We start from the raw sequence: 18,230 nt of genomic DNA on the forward strand, positions 1-18,230 counted from the left end.
ATACTTATAGAGAAACTTTTCAATTATGTTTTATACGTGGACAAATGCCTATCAGGTTTTCATAGAAGCTATTTATAAAGATTATTTTCTTTTTTCATTGTAGTTTGTAGCGCTCGAGTTCAGTATTAGCAATTTTTTCTAATTTTTTGAATAAATCATGCATTATCTCAAAAACTAGAGCCAAACTGCATAAATGGTTGCTATATTCGTCCTCAGCACCACTAACCCATCCTAAAGCCACTCAAATATCCTTGGCAAGAAAATGAGTGTTGACCAGTGTTATTACTGTTAATGTTAATCATTATTGATGTTAAAGAAATAGCATCATGAGCAACTAAAACCGTATCTTATAGCATGCAGAGTGTTCTCAATTGTAATGCATGCAATATGATATGAAATTTTAGTTCTGGTGACAGTGCTTCATGCATTACAGTACCTTTATTCCTTATCGCATAATTAACTCTGTTTAGAAGAAATGTGAAAAGTTCTGGTGACATTCTAAGATAATTAAAAGAACTTCTTGGATCTGCCATTATAAATTATTTCAGCAAGGATGCTGAGCAACCGAGCTGACATCTTTTCTTCATCCAGTCAAGAATCGAAACGCGTTTCTTATTTTCTTCTTATGCAGCAATTCCACGCAACAATCTTTAACTCTATCACAACTCATGCGACGTGCAGCTGTCAAAACTTCCATTTCAGACACGATTCAGGTACCCACAAAACGATGAAACTGAATTGTATACTGGTGTCGCCGTGTCTACAGTCATGCAGGAAACTCATTCCACGCAACGAGTGGCACAACCCAATGTCGTCATGTAAACTAGGCTTAATGTAAACAGTTGTGACTTGACACTCATCGGCGGCAATTTTGTTATGAAGCATAGTGTAGTCTTCCTAAAGCCTTTTGCTGTTGGCAGACGCTTGCATGAGCAGTGTGTGTCATCGTATATGGTGCATTTCCATTGCAATTTAAGTTATTTTCATTTTTTCTCTCGTTTATGTTTTATTGTTGAATTATTATTCTGCAGCAGCCGGATACAGTAATATCCTTTGTTAGAGTATCAGTTCTTACCTGTTCAAAATTAAAAAAAATTTAACAGAAAACTAAAACAATGAAAAATTCCCAAAATTGTAAAAAATTCCCAGGTTTTTCCCAGTTTTCTCCCGGATGAAAAAATTCCCGGGTTTTTCCCGGATCTCCCAGTTGTCTCGGTTCATATACACTCTGTACGTACTAAATGGTAGAGGATATTTCTTAACTTTTCTATAATTTCTAATCTCATGGCTTACATTGTTGACATCTTGGACGACTTACTTCGCTCTGCTTTGGATCCATGCTCATAATACAGCCCATTATGAAGATATTTTTTAATATAAATATAACAGCTTATTTATTTACACAAAAAAATGTTCAACAAGAGGGTTTAATGCAAACAGCATTTTATGCAGTAAAAGAACTCTTCTTTCCATTTTTTTGAGACAGTTTCAGGGGTTCAAGTCATCCTCAGAGGCCATATTTGTTTGGCTACTCACTATCCAAACTTTGGCTCAGTATTTCTATCATCACTTCATGGAAGACAGGACACAGTACACTGCAGACATTCCTTTCTGGTTCTTGCTTCAATTCCTAAAACAGAACATAGGTCTAAAAAAGATTTACACCTACATAATATTTATTAAAATGACATACAATTTATAATGGAAAAAAAAGAACAAGAATATATCTGGAAAACATACACCAATAAATTTAGTAAAACAGTATTTTTCTCCAAAAATTGGCACCAGAGTTCTACATGGTTGTTATTTCATTAGGACATAGCAATAAAAGGCAAACAGTCTGTTGCAGAATTACTGCTCTGCTCTGTGAGTAACAAAACACGGTATAAGTCTGCTAAGTCTTCACCAAATCGGGAAACAATCTTATGGCTTTTAATAAGTCTTCATGAATGACGTTTAATTGTAATGAAAGACTTTGACATCTTTGTTTTCAACAGATTTTTGTGTCATTATGTAAGCACAAAGAACTTTTATTTTTCTTCAGAGAATTCAGTCTATTTGTTAGAGAAGAGAAGTTGTAAAATAATCAAGGCATTCTTGTGGGCCATCACTGTGGAAATCATGATCTCAAGAAACACTATGTCAGTAATATTAAAGAATCATTACTAGAATTTCTTTGAATTTATGTAGGGAAAGTGTTGTCTGAAGAATACAAGTAGATTTATATGCAAAAGGGTATGTGTTGGTGATTATTTTCATTGAGACTTGGATTCCTTATTACGAAGTACTAAGGCATTCTATAGATCCATAATAATGCAAACTGAACTTTTAGCAAAAACTTGCAGGCACAGTCAATTTTATTTGGAAGAAGTCTATTGTTCTTTTCTCAGTGGATTAATGATATCTATTTGAAGATCTGTCATCCAGTTTTCAGTAATTATGCTGTCACAGCACACTGACAGGTTCCGGTTGATCTGTAACGAGAGAGTAATGACTTACCATGAGGTTTCACCTTTCGCCAAGAAGTTACAGCTTTGATTTGTCAAGGAGCAACCAAACAGATTCCCCAGGAAGCTGCATAACCACTGCCTTATTCAAAGTATAGCAGAGAATTTTATGCTGATAAGTATACTACTCTCAAGTTGAAAAAATTACTTTGCTACCTACCTAGAAGAAATCAGAATTTTCTGAGACTTTTCACATCTATGCAAAGAACTTTAAGTAAGAGTCTCTATCTGGCATTTAATACTTTTCATGAAGTTCAAATCAATCAATACAAAGTTATTTCAAGTTGGTGTCATTTCCTTAACTTTCATTTGTTTTGATAGAGATAGTATGACATAGATTGACTACCTTCATTCTGTCCATCGTTTAAAGATCTGAAATATAAAGTCTGTGTGTTTTTAGTTAAGAATCTGTCTATGACATAGAATTAAATTGCAAGGCATTTTTGGTGGTCTCTCAATACATACATTTTTTGATGAAGTGTCACATGGTCGCAATGAATGGTACAGCAATATTACTGTTTGAAACTGTAGAATTTTCTATCAACTTTGATCACAAGACATATGCCCAAAATGCAAGCACCAAACACACTGCATAGGTGGAGGGATGTACAGTTTCATGTCACATCTGTAGCACATAACCTTGACCTTCTCTGGGAGGGCATCCCCTAGAAAGGCAGAATGATGGGACCAGTTTCGCTGCGGTTGTCTTTGTGACCCTTCTGCACACGACGAACAAAATGAATGCCACGCCGCTCCAGATTAGCCCGGAGTTCCTCATCAGTTTTCAGGATGAGGTCCCTATGAAAAATTACTCCCTGGACCATATTCAGAGATTGGTGCAGAGTGATAGACACTGGGACATTGCCAGGATGATCACAGGCACGAAGAGCTGCAGATTTGGTGGCAGAAGAAGCTTTGATCAACAGGGAGCCCAACTGCATCTTACTAAGAGACTCGCTTCACCAAACTTGTCCTCGATATTTTCCATTGTGGCAGTGAATATGTTCCCATCCATCTTAGTACAGATGAGGTAATGGGGAGAGGGTTTCATCCCAAGATGGCGAGCCTGGCCCTCCTCACATGGTGTGGCCAGGTAAGGGAAGGTAGTCGGGTCATACAAAGCAGCATTTGAAGATCTTTCACCATTCGAAGAGACGGCCGTTTGAGAAGGGCGAGATTTTTGCAGCTTGATATGCTTCATGTGCCAAGCATCTGTCCTGATACCACCCACTCCAAGCAGGGGCTTTCCCTATGGGTGCCACCCAGCCATGGCAAGGGCCGTCTAGCATGGCAGCCATTTCTGGGAGTTCCGATGCTCCAAGAAGATAAGCAAACACTCCTTGGCATACATGGGGAGGGAACAGCTCAGGTATCAGTAGTGTGATCCCTGTGTTGTCAGGGGGCTCAGCCATATGGGTACATAACAACCCCACCACATGGACTGGCTACACATACTGATGACCTAGCAGGGTGTAAGGGGGCTATAGTGTGGATGGGAGAGGAGAAGGAAGGAGGGAGAGGAATCCACACTGTAGATGCCAGGGAGGGAGTTCTTCCCCATATAGCTCCCATTAAAACTGTAAATTTGGAAGTGCGGGTCAAACCACAAGTTGGGACCTAATGCCAAAAAGGATAAAAGAACAGGCAAAAGGAACAAAATTGCAACCAATACAGGAAACCAGGTGGATAGCCAGGGTGACATAAATCAGAGCACTGAGAGGGGGGAGGGAGGTGGCAACAGGGAAGAAGCGAGGATATGGAGGGTGGGGGCAGGGTGAAAGAAATGCAGCCAGGGAATGAGGAATAGGCCGCAATAGCTCGGGGCCCCATGTGCGCCATGCACGAACTCACGAAAGAACCGTGAGCCTACTGGTGGCTGGGGGAGTGTATGGGTGCAGGGAGGGAGGGGGGGGGGGAAGGGGGGGTTGACCGGAAAGGAAAATCTGTGCCCTTCAGGCACAGTTGGATGGAGAACGGAAGGAACTGATAAGGATCAAAGGAGATAGGGAGGAGGAGGAGGAGGGGGGTGTTTGGCAATTGGCAGCTGGTAGCAGAGTAGGAAGAAAGAGAACGCAATTTGGCAGTTTTATCATCAACATGAAAAACAGGCATCTACCACAGCCAGAGTTAAGTGCAGAAGAGCCTCAGGTAGAGCAAGGAGCAGGAAATGTGCAGCACACTGTTACTGAGACCAACAAGCCTAGGAGTGTACAAAGTGTTAGGAAGAAGAAGGTGCTGCTGCTAGGCAGTAGCCATGGGCGAGGTGTAGACCCTCAGTTACAGCAAAGTTCAGGGGCAGCATACCAGACCACCAGTATCTTGAAGCCAAATTCAGGGCTAAGTCATGTGATAGAGAACTTAGGGTCTTTATGTAAGGACTTTAAAAAGACGACCATGTAGTGATAGTGGGTAGGGCGGGAAACAGTTTGGACAAGGATGGAGCATATGACATAAGTGGTGACCCAGACACGATAGCTTCCCTGACTCATGGCACCAACATACACTTTGTTGAGCTGTTCCAGCATCATGATTGACCACACCTTGATGGAGCTGTGAGGTGAATCATTGTGGGGTTAGGGATGGCTCTGGGGGCAGCCAATTTGCTCATGTTTCTCTGGTGCCCGTTGGGACTATTCAACAGATGGGGTTTCACTAGGCATGGCCTACACCTAAGCAGGACTGGGAAGGGAAGATTGGTACAGCTGATTCATGAAAGTATAGGGGGTGGATCTTGGGCCACACATGGTCAAATAGGCTTAATCCGTATCACTTCAGGCAGGAATGTTACCTTCATAGTCTCGAATGTTATTGAATTTAGCATATGTTAAAATTCAGGAGTAAGTAAGAAACACATATTATTTTGTTTTCTCCAAAGAAATTCCTGCCCCGAGATACAGGCCTCCAAAGATGACACCGCAAACACCATTTTGAAGATGCAAATTTCGAAAAAAATTATAAATTCTGTATCTCTGTAACAGTTCTAGATATTTTGTTAGAGTGTTTTTTTATTTGAAAGATAATTGCTTTGTGATTGCAATGGCATCCCCGTTTGGACACATCTGTCGAAGTTCTTTTACTGTCGCCTTTTGAATTTTTTTGTAATTTATAGAAATTTTTTTTTTCAGAAACGCATATTCAGAAATGTTAGATTTTTTTTTTCTGTTGATTAATACCTTGTACATTCTCTGTAATGGAGAGCTTCCACTTTTAAGTTGGACAGATTTTATTTTTAAAAAATCATTTTTTTTAACTTTCAATGGTAATATATGTTCTCACTGAAGTTATTTCTTATTAATTTCTTTGTTACAATGTTTATTTCTATTGTCTTTGTTGCAGTTATTTATCACTTTGTTGTAGTTTCTTGTCAGTTGCTTTGTTGTGGTTGTTCATTGCATGTTTCTGTATTGTAATTGTTCAGCACTAATTTGTTTACTGAAGAGGCTTCTATGAAATTTGAGACCATCCAGTGAGTTCTGTGTTTTCATGAGGAATTTTCCAGTTGACACAATTGCAGTGTGTTTTTGTGAAAAGGACTGTTTGAAATGTCTTCCGACTGGGACCACAGGAGAGTGAAGTGTGCTGAACCATTTGCAAATCCCTAAAAGACTGACAAACAAAAAACAGACTTTGTTCAGGCTGGGAATAAGTGTTCTCCATCTGAAGACTCTGTTTCAAAGTGAACAGTGACGACTTTTTATGTTCTAAATGTTTTGACAGAACAACAACAATGATAGTATCTGAACAAAGGTGAAGCCTCCCATGGCGTAGACGATGCACATTTTCCATCAAAAGAGGAAGGATTTAATACCCTGAATCAGTCAACTACAGAGGTAGGTGTTAGTCCTGTTAAGAAACTTTGGTCAGTGAAGTTGAGTCATAAGCTCTATGCAACAAGAAAGTGCCGAGAAATTATTAAAGCTATGGATGAATACACTACAGCAAAACTGACCACACTCTTCAAAGTACAAATTCCATCTTCAGAAGAAAATGAACAGAAGCACTCTTGCACCTCTTGCCAGGAATTTTTCACAAATATCAATTCAGTTGTTGAATATTGTGCATCAGTTTTAACTATTATTTCAAAGACTTTTTGAAAGTAAACAATTGTGAATCATGTTCCATCAGTACCAAAGAAAATGGTATACAAATCAAGAAATGTGAGGTCTGTAAAAGGAGTCTTTGGAAGACCATCCTGTAGAAGCAGCTCAAGTTCAAATAGTGCAGTCACTTTATCTGGAAGATAAATGGGATTGTTCTCGCCAGAGTGCCAACAAAAAAGACACTACAACTGTAACAGTTGGAAGGCCAAAAAATTGTGAAAGTGAAGAGGTACACAACTTGCAGTATTAAAGAAACTTTTGCAGTTTATAAGAACAACTATACAACTTCACATACTGGAAGACCTAAGTGGGTAGTTCCACATGCACCTCAAGATGTCTGTTTATATGTGTATTGCACAAATATTGAACTTTGTGTGGTAACTTTGAAGAACTTACTGGAGCACATGACATACAACAATTTGGTTGGGCATGTGAAGTCATTATTAGTCTATGACGTAAAGCGAGAGACTTGTTTGTTTCAAGAATGTGTTGACTGCCCTGGAAAGGGAGGATTGTCTTTACAGACACTTTGCCTGGAAGACGTAGCAGATAACTCTGCAGAAATTATATGCGACATGGGAGGAAAATAAGCTAATTAAGAAAACTGTTGCCTGTGACAGTTTCATTGATGAACTTGGTAAATAGTCAGTGAAAGTAGTAACACACCAGCATCTGAATAAATTGCAACAAAAACACATTGCAGAAGTGAAAGGGTGTGTACAGGCTGAATAACTATGTTTAATATTTCACTGTGATTTTGCTGAGAACTGGTCTGTAATTCTCCCAAAAGAAGAACAAGGGTATCATTGGAGTAATGACCAGGTTTCAATTTTTACAAGAGTGACGTATTTTGAAAACAAGACCACAAGTGTTGCAGTTATAAGTGATGACAAGGGGCATGATTCAGTGCATGCTTTGCTAGCAATGCGCAAAATTCTTCAACTGCAACTGGGCAGAGATGATCATCATTATTTCTGATGGTGCTCCTACTCATTTTAAAAATTGTTGAGTAGCTAGTTGTTTTTGCCAACTGACTGGGTATACAGTGCTACTGGTCACAGGAAGGGGCCTTGTGATGGTGTAGGAGGCCTGCTGAAGCACCATGCTACAAAACATAATCTTTCCAGACCAAATACAGCTGTGATTCAGAATGCTGAGGATTTTATGAGAGTCATGAAATCTCACACATCCACAGCCCTCATTCTTTCGTCCAAAGAGGAAATTGAAGAATTCCGTGAGAAGAAATAAGAAGAATTGTCCAAACAAACTACTCCTGTGAAAGGAATTCAGAAGACACATTTTTGGACTCAAAGTGATGGGCAAACTCATACTGCACGCACTTTAAAGATCAAGAAAGAAGAAATTTTGTTCGTTCGGCCAACACCTCAGAAACAGCAGGATAATATTCAGATTCACAGCCTGAGAAGCGGGATGTTTGTGGCATGTGTATGACTGTGACTGGTGGGTTTCAGAGATTGTAGACACCTGTTATGAGTTAAACAAAACTGTAGTGAACTTTATGCTATGAGATGGACCAGCTGCTGGATATAAGTTTCCAGCCGAAGGAGAGCAACAACGCCATCAGTGCTCACTTCCTGTTCACAATGTTTTGAAGACTGTAAGTGCTCCAGTTCCTATTGGTTCAGCAGAAATGCATCACTCTATATCAAAGGAAGATACTGAAGCAGTGGAACACATTTTTATTTCATTGACTGGCTAATTTCAGTACAAAACAGAGTACACAAAAGTTCTATAAATTGAAACCTTTTTACGACTTTGGACCTTCCACATACATTTTGGAACCATTTAAAATGCTTGAAAAATGAGTCTCTTACTCATCTTGCAAAACTAAAATTATGTTACATAAGGCTAGGTTTTGATTTTTATGAACCTGTTATGTGATATGTGGTAGTAAAACAGGTTTTACGTATGGCAAAAATTTCAGTTGTTTATAAAACCCGATCAACCTAAAAGTGGAAGCTCTCCTTTTCAGGGAATGTAGAACTACATGGTACTAATCAACAGAAAAATATAAAATTTTTATGGATTGGCATTTTTGAAAAAAAAAAAAAATTCCATAAACCATAAAAAAATTTCATAATGGTATAGTAAAAGAACTTTGACAGATAAGTCCAAATGGAGGATTTCTTTGTAATCATAAAGGAATTATCTTAAAAAAAATTTAAAAAAAAGCCAACAAAATATCTAGAATTGTTCCAGAGACATAGCATTTCAAAATTTTTTCCAAAATTCGCATCTGCAAAATGGCATGGGCAGTATAATCTTTGGAGGGTTGTATCTCGGAGCAGAAATTTCTTTGGAGAAAACAAAAAAAATGAGTGTTCCTTACTTAGTCCTACATTTTAACATATGCTCAATTCAATAACATCTGAGACTATGAAGGTAAGAGCTTTTCCTAGCCTGCCTGGACTGAAATGGACTATGCCAATATCTGGTGTCATGGGTAGGAAAAGTAAGTTGTTTTTAGGATAAATCCAGACAACAGGTTCCCCTGCCTAAAGAGTATCTCCAGCAGATTAAAAAATACTGAAACAATCACTCACAAGAAAGATTTTAACACTACAAATATCACACACACAGATGTCACAAAGAAAAAGAGTAACATGGGGCATTTCACAGACTTAACAATCCTCCATCAAAACATGCAATCAATAAAAAATAAAATACAACTATTAGAAGTTGAGCTCCAGTCTTTGAACTGCACACTAGTTTGTGTTACTCAGCATTGGTGTAGAGACACAGAAATCGAACATGTAGTATTATCATTGTATGAAAAGGCAAACTCTTACTGCAGAACTGCTTCAAGGGGTGGAGGATCATGCATTTATATCAGAAAAGGAACACAGTTCAAATCAAGACATGACCTCAGTACAGTAAGTGAAGACAAACACTTTGAAATATCAGCTATTGAATAAACAGGGCTTGACATATCCAAGAAATTAGTCATTTTGTGTGTATATAGATCTTCCAATGGTAGTGTGGACACTTTTTTCAATAAATTAACAGAAGTTCTAGATAAAGTGTCAAGTACAAAGGTCAACATAACTCTGTGTGGAGACATTAACATCAACACTAATATCATAAGTGAATCCAGCAGCACCCTCATAAATATCCCTCAAAGTTTTGGTATGTCCCTATTCGTCAATATGGCAACATGGGTTACTACAATGACTACATCAGTAATTGACTATGTGGCCACAAATATGGATAGGGAAAAAATGTAATGTAGCTGTAAAAGATCTCGGACTATCAGACCATCTCTGTCAAATAACAACAGTAAAATCAGGTATCAAATCATTCCCCAAACTACAAGCCTACAAACATTATCTATCAGAAATCAAAATAAAACATTTTCCAAAAGAACTAGCAAAACAAAGCTGGGATGAAGTGTATAAGGAAACCAATGTGAAAATGAAATTCTCTAAATTCTCCACATTATTTACACTGAACTTTGAAAAGGCATTTCCAAAAGTATGAATGTCCGTATCAACATATCACAAAAACAGATGAATAACAGCAGGTATTAAGAAGTCCTCCCAAACACTTAAATACCACAGTTCCAAGAAAAAGTGTCGCAATGATCCAGAATTCTTAAATTTCTATCATAGATAGAAAAAGATCTATAGGAAGGTGCTGATTGCTGCAAAAAAAGTCATTTAATGAGAAAATAATATATAATGCAGAGAATAAAAGCAAAGCAGTTGGGATGTTACAAAAAAGGAAATGGGGACAGGCAAACGAACGCAGAATAACATACTGCTAAGGGAGGGGGATACGGTAAAATATGATCCACAACACTTAGCATACTATGTAAACAAGCATTTTTCAAATATTGCAGAGAAGTTACAGCAAAAATTCCCCAAAACAAATATAGCAACAAATAATAGCACCTGTAAATAATGTTGGACTAAATACAATGATGTTCCTTCCAACCACAGAGAATGAAGTAAATAAAACTGTTCAAAAACTAAAAAATAAAAAGTCAGTAGGCTTAGGTGAAGCACCATTGTGTGTACTAAAACAATGCTTAGAGATTATACAAGGCCCTTTAACAAATATAATAAATGAATCCTTCACATCAGGGACATTTCCAGAGCAGTTAAAACAGGCCAGAGTTGTATCCTACTTAAGAAAGGTAATGCAGAAGACATAGATAGTTACCAGCCCATTTCCCTGCTGCCACCATTCTCAAAAACAATAGAAGCAATCATGAAAGACAGATTAATGAATTACCTGAATAAATACAGTCTTTTAAGCAAATCACAGTTTAATTTCCGAAGTGGAAAAATTACGGAGTCAGCTATAATAGAATTTAAAAAAGTTGTTCTTGATGCTCTTGACAAAGATGAGTGTACACAGGCATATTTTTGGAGTTCTCCAAGGCTTTGATACAGTCGATCACAAGATTCTATTGAATAAATTAGGAGCATTAGGAATAAGAGGGGTAGCTAATGACCGGTTTCGATCATACGTAATAGACAGGGTACAAAGAGTAGAGGTAACACATACTTCAAATAGATCTAAACATTTAGTAAAACACTTATCAAAACCAAAATACATTAATATAGGGGTTCTGCAGAGCAGCGTATCAGGACCAATACTATTCCTGATATACATCAATGATTTTCCCAGTAGTGTTACTCATGGTGAAAAAATTCTCTTCGCTGATAACAGCAATATTATAGTCACCAAGGAAACATGAGCACTCCTTCCAGAGAAAGCAAATGAAACTCTCAAGGAAGTTTACAATTAGTCAATAAGCAATAAAGTGACAGTGAACATAAAGAAAACTAATGCCATGAATTACAGTTTGAAGACAGAAAATGACAATGTTAAATTAAATGTAGATAGCACCTCCATAGACTGTGTAACAAATGCAAAATTTCTAGGAATGAATAATGATTATCAGTTGAAGTGGTGTGAACACACAAAGGTACTTGCAAACAGAATGTCATGAGCATGTTATGCCCTAAGAATCCTATCACAATGCGTAACATGCAGTGTCTTTTAGTTACATACTATTTACATGTACACTCAGTTCTTAGTTATGGCATTCTTTTTTGGGGAGCAAATGCACAAAATACGAACACAATTTTCAAACTCCAGAAAAGAGCCATAAGAATAATAACCAAAAATAGTAGTCAAGTTCACTGTAAAGATATGTTCAAAACACTGGGGATTTTAGCTGCTTCATGTGAATACATTTGGCAGTCAGTTGTACACATCAAAAATACAATTGGTAATTACTGCACAAACAGCTCTGTCCATGACCATGGAAAAAGGAGCTAGCCTCAACTTACGTTTACCCAGAAAAAAATAAACATAAAACTCAAAACAGTATTTTCTACCAAGAAATAAAAATGTACAATAAATTACCAAAATAGATTAAAGAATTTGCAAAAAATACACTTACTTAAAAAGGCAGCTGAAAAGTACCTGTTATGCAATACATTTTATACACTGACGGATTACTTAGATAAAACAGAGTAGGGGGTTTGGTAAAAAAAAAGTTATACAAATAAATAATAATAATAATAACAATGTTTATAAAACATCCAACATTCCATACAAGACCCTCACACTATGATTTTTTTCCCTTCTTTTTTCCTTTTCCAGAAAAACTTACCCTCAAGCTACGCATAGCACAATACTAACACCCCTTCCTTTCACTCATTATAGAGGGATGCTGACTCAGTTTTTCACGATAGCAAATGGGAAGTTGCGGTGCAGAAAATGGCCCAGAGATCAGCATTGTGTGTGTGTGTGTGTGTGTGTGTGTGTGTGTGTGTGTGTGTTTAGTGTTGAAGTGTTATGAAACGATGTGTGTACAGTGTGTGCATTGACTGATAGTGAGATATGAGTGAACTTAGTGGCATTACATTATTTAATAAGTTATTTGTAAAAGAAGTATTGCATACCAGGAGTAAATCTAATGATTGTCTCTAACTAGAAGTCCATAAATGTATGTGTATACTGATTAGCTCATTTTAAATTGGTCTAAACTGATAAATACTTTGACATTTCCTATATCCTTGTAAAAAGAGATCTATGGATGAATAAAGCTGCTGCTACTACTACACTATCCACTCCATTTCAACAGTGATGCAATCAATAGTAGAGTGTGTGTATCAATATGTTTCACAAATATAGTGTAAAAAAGGATGTTTCCTCAATGTTTCAGCAGAACTAATGTCATGTAGAACCAATGTTCCAAAAACAACACAATGCAGTTTGTTTTACAGTATATTTCAATTATCTAAGAAAAAGTTAATTGATCTGAAATGTATAACTCCTATTCAAGATCAAAGAAATATGAAGGCAGTATTTGTAATTACACAATTAGCACAAAATTCAATTCTGTGTAAAATTAATTGCTTATAAAACTTCCTGGCAGATTAAAACTGTGTGCCCGACCGAGACTCGAACTCGGGACCTTTGCCTTTCGCGGGCAAGTGCTCTACCAACTGAGCTACCGAAGCACGACTCACGCCCGGTACTCACAGCTTTACTTCTGCCAGTACCTCGTCTCCTACCTTCCAAACTTTACAGAAGCTCTCCTGCAAACCATGCAGAACTAGCACTCCTGAAAGAAAGGATATTGCGGAGACATGGCTTAGCCACAGCCTGGGGGATGTTTCCAGAATGAGATTTTCACTCTGCAGCGGAGTGTGCGCTGATATGAAACTTCCTGGCAGATTAAAACTGTGTGCCCGACCGAGACTCGCACTTGCCCGCGAAAGGCAAAGGTCCCGAGTTCGAGTCTCGGTCGGGCACACAGTTTTAATCTGCCAGGAAGTTTCATATCAGCGCACACTCCGCTGCAGAGTGAAAATCTCATTCTGGAAACATCCCCCAGGCTGTGGCTAAGCCATGTCTCCGCAATATCCTTTCTTTCAGGAGTGCTAGTTCTGCATGGTTTGCAGGAGAGCTTCTGTAAAGTTTGGAAGGTAGGAGACGAGGTACTGGCAGAAGTAAAGCTGTGAGTACCGGGCGTGAGTCGTGCTTCGGTAGCTCAGTTGGTAGAGCACTTGCCCGCGAAAGGCAAAGGTCCCGAGTTCGAGTCTCGGTCGGGCACACAGTTTTAATCTGCCAGGAAGTTTCATATCAGCGCACACTCCGCTGCAGAGTGAAAATCTCATTCTGGAAACATCCCCCAGGCTGTGGCTAAGCCATGTCTCCGCAATATCCTTTCTTTCAGGAGTGCTAGTTCTGCATGGTTTCCAGGAGAGCTTCTGTAAAGTTTGGAAGGTAGGAGACGAGGTACTGGCAGAAGTAAAGCTGTGAGTACCGGGCGTGAGTCGTGCTTCGGTAGCTCAGTTGGTAGAGCACTTGCCCGCGAAAGGCAAAGGTCCCGAGTTCGAGTCTCGGTCGGGCACACAGTTTTAATCTGCCAGGAAGTTTCATATCAGCGCACACTCCGCTGCAGAGTGAAAATCTCATTCTGGAAACATCCCCCAGGCTGTGGCTAAGCCATGTCTCCGCAATATCCTTTCTTTCAGGAGTGCTAGTTCTGCATGGTTTGCAGGAGAGCTTCTGTAAAGTTTGGAAGGTAGGAGACGAGGTACTGGCAGAAGTAAAGCTGTGAGTACCGGGCGTGAGTCGTGCTTCGGTAGCTCAGTTGGTAGAGCACTTGCCCGCGAAAGGCAAAGGTCCCGAGTTCGAGTCTCGGTCGGGCACACAGTTTTAATCTGCCAGGAAGTTTCATATCAGCGCACACTCCGCTGCAGAGTGAAAATCTCATTCTGGTAATTGCTTATAATTTTATATTTGTTAAAATTTGTATAAAATACCAATATTTCTCAAAATTTTTATAATGTTAATTACTTTTTAATCAATTTTTATATATTTCAGTTATAAATTTAGCTTTGTAGATACTTAAACAATTACATGTAACATTGTAATTTTTATAATTATATTTACACAGGGGCATCAGTGCCCACAGTCAGAGTTACAGTTCATTTTTGGAATCAATTTTAGTTTCAAGAGTGTTGGGAAAGTGTTGAAAATGTGTAGAGTCCATATTAGTGATTGCAAACTTCAGATGATGCACATATATTGTGAAAAGTTGCTTTGAAAGAGAGACAATATATTATCAAAATGCATGTAAAACCCTTCTTATTATTATTTGGTGGAGTGCATGAATAAAATCCAACATAAATAAATATCCAGGTTCTACTGTGAATAATTATAGTTACTCTATCAACATGGACATCATGAGATAAATATGCAATACGACCATTTGTTATAATTTATTTGATGTTCGTAATACTCTTACACCATAACCACACTCAAGTCCAAACCTGAAAGCGGGTCATGATGAAATACAAAACTTCGTGTTGAAAGCACATTTATTATGAATATCAAAATACAACCAGAACAGAACAGCACTCTTGGATGGAGAGCATTGCTAGTTATACGAACACTGAATATTCCAAAAATTAATATAACATGAAAAACATCATGAATTTTGAAAACCTTCCAGAAATGATAAATACTACATAACAAATAATTGGTTGTGGTTGGGTCTGCACTGACAAACCACATCACGTACTGCTGAACGCTACATCACACTGCATGCACCACAGCTCTCGGGATTGTTACTTCTTCTGAAAAAACAGTGACCTACTGTTTCAGAAGTTCTCATTGGAACTGATTACAGCACCCTAGATCTACATCTTGTCAATGGTCCTCCATATGGCAGCACTATTGGAGTCTCATGTTGTGGTTGTGTTGTCATGTCCTGTTCACTACGATGATCGTCAGAGACAGTCCCTCTTATTGAAGTTTCACAACTGTTGGGCAGGTCTTTAGTTTCCTTGAATGACAAGCTACTATGATCAATCTGCACCTCAGGACTGGAGTAGGCACTTTTGTCTTCTAGATGAATGTTCATAATCTCAGTTTCATATGTGATGCCCAACACATGGTAATAGATATGATATGGCCCAAAGTAGTGCTTACATAACTTTTCTTATAGTCTCACTGTCTGCACAGGTGTAAAAAGACATAATAAATCTTCCCAATCTCTCTATTCAGTATCAATGTAAATCAAAGGCATATCTGCAAACATCTTAATAAAGCATACTATGAGGCCATTCTTCTGAGGGTGGTAGGCAATCGTCACTGTGGGTGATACTGAATGGGAAATTACCTCTGACACTACTTTTGATTGGAAAACTTTTCCACAATCAGAGATTATCCCATGGGGTGCTCTGTGCTTCAAACGGAGGTCTTCTACAAAGAATTTTGCAATTTCTGGAGTTTCCGCAGTCAGCACAACTCCGGTGACAATAGTAGGTGAGTCAGTCATTGAAGACTATTATCCATCTATTCCTGTTTGCTCCCTTTGGGAATCTCCTCAAGAGGTCAATTCCAATCTGATAGACTGTTGCTGCAGCAGGAATAATTAGTATCAGATGCCCTGGAGGTAATTATGGCACAGGCATCCATTGCTCATAGGGTCAAACAGATCAGTAGAGACCTGGCCAGTAATACGTGTGTCTGATTCTGTCTAGAGTCTTCATGAGACCCAGGTGATCACTGTTGGAGTGTCAAGGAAATACTTCAATATAGCTGGCTGTAGACGAGCAGGAATGAAAAGCAACCATTTTTTTTTCCCCCTATTGGATCAGTTTCTCTTATACAACGTTCCATTTACAAGATGATTCAGAATGAACGGGACAAAAAGAAATTATCCTTATGACAACAGTAACGACGCCATTTCAAAAATACACATATAGACTGAAATGTTATCTCTCACAGTTCCTATGGACATTCACAGATGTTCGATGTGGGCTCCATTTGTGACATGGCAGATGTCTATCAAGTACTGCTTTTCTTGCCAGACCCATTTGATGTAACCCGATTAATGGAATTAACTAAACTGACTATCCAATGTCTTAGCCACTTTAAGACCAGCAAAAACTAGGGTACACAAACCATATTCTTCACACATTGGTTTACAGTTGGTGACCTGGGGCACCACAACATGAATGGCACATCATTCGACCAAGACTACCAACCAGCACTGTGGAAGATGTTCATTAAGGTGACTATGTATGAGGTTATACCAATGTGGTGGGGCTCCATCCTGCTGCCAAATGAAGTCGAGTATCTCTTCTGTCAACCGAGGCAACAAGGAGAGAGAAAGTATATCAAGATAGGTTATGGCTGTAATGGTAGATTCTATGAAGAAGAAAGCACCAAAGGCTCTGTAGTTGGTTATGGCACACAAAACAAAGTTTCAGAAACTCAGGTTCATGTTCCAGAGAGGCATGTGGGTTTTGTGCACCCCATGTTCTCAAATTTTACTTGTTCACTTTGTCACTTTATCACACAGTGAAAGCATCACTGTGGCCATGGGAGTACAGTGGCCAATGTTATAGGCTTGCTTATTATGACATTTCTGGGGACCAAAAATTTCCTCTGCAGGAGTCAACACAGGTTCCGAAAATAAAGATCTTGTGAAACCCAGTTTGCTCTCTTTGTCCATGATCCCCTCCCAGAATGTGCTGTTTTATATACAGTAGTTGCAATGCTAGAAAATTGTAACAAAATGGAGGAAGATTGCAGATGATTGACATTTGGTGCAGGGAATGGCATTTGACCATCAATGTGAGCAAATGTTAACATACTGCTTATAAGTGGACATAAAGATCCGTTATTGGATGATTACACAATTTCTGAACAATCACTGGAAGATGTTACTTCCTTACAATACCTAGGAGTATGTGTATGGAGCAGTATAAAGTGGAATGACCACATATAAAAATCACAGGAAAAATGGATGCCAGACAGAGCTTCACTGGAAGAATCCTCAGGAAATGTAGACCATCATTAAAGGAAGTAGCTTACAAAAACGTTGTTCGAGCAATAATTGAATACCGCTCTTTAGTATGGGATCCTTACCAGATAGGATTGACACAAAAAATACAGAAGATCCAAAGAAGGGCAGTGTGTTTCATTACAGGTTCATTTGATGAGCACAAAAGCATCACAGAAATGTTCCACCAAATCTAGTGATAGATGTTGCAGAAGAGGCATTCTGTTTCACAGAGTGGTTTACTGTTGAATTCTGAGAGCATTTGTTCCTGAAAGTCAACCAATATATTGATTCCTCCAATTTATATCTTGTGAAAAGACTGAGAAGATGTAATTAGAGAGACTCGAGCCCATTGGATGATTACTGGCATTCATTCTTCTTGTGAAACATTTGTGGCTGAAACAGGAAAGGGGAAAGTGACAGTAATATCTTCCACATGCCAGAGTGCAGGTGTGGATATAAAATGTAAGTGTTCATTAAAAGTATGTATCATGTGGAACAGTTATTTTATGGAAAGATGCAAAGTGTCTTGGAATATTGAAAAACGTTTAGCTGTATGCTGGGGCTTTCGTGTGAAGAGTGCAAACAAGAAGTTAATAATACACAAATGGGTCTGTAGAGAAAATAAAACGACTTTCCTGTCAAATATGTGACTTAAACTGTTTTCAGACATTCCGCTGGGTATTTTAAACAGTAATTCTGACTATACTCTACATGCAGATGGAATGGGAAGAAACTCTAACATGTAGTACTATACTAAGTACCCTGAGCCATTCACTT

The 18,230-nt window shown here is 38.5% G+C and overlaps 1 protein-coding gene across 1 annotated transcript in view; it reads right to left on the reverse strand.

Annotated features, from left to right (window-relative positions):
* Positions 1 to 1,262: 1,262 nt before the first annotated feature.
* Positions 1,263 to 18,230, reverse strand: part of LOC126259631 (probable asparagine--tRNA ligase, mitochondrial) — a 71,306-nt gene continuing 54,338 nt past the window's right edge. The window contains exon 6 of the mRNA XM_049956553.1: positions 1,263 to 1,630. The gene's annotated coding sequence lies outside the window, so the exon portion shown is untranslated. The remainder of the gene's footprint in view (positions 1,631 to 18,230) is intronic.

Source organism: Schistocerca nitens, chromosome 5 (genome assembly GCF_023898315.1).
Source record: "Schistocerca nitens isolate TAMUIC-IGC-003100 chromosome 5, iqSchNite1.1, whole genome shotgun sequence".
Classification (NCBI taxonomy): Eukaryota; Metazoa; Arthropoda; class Insecta; order Orthoptera; family Acrididae; genus Schistocerca; species Schistocerca nitens.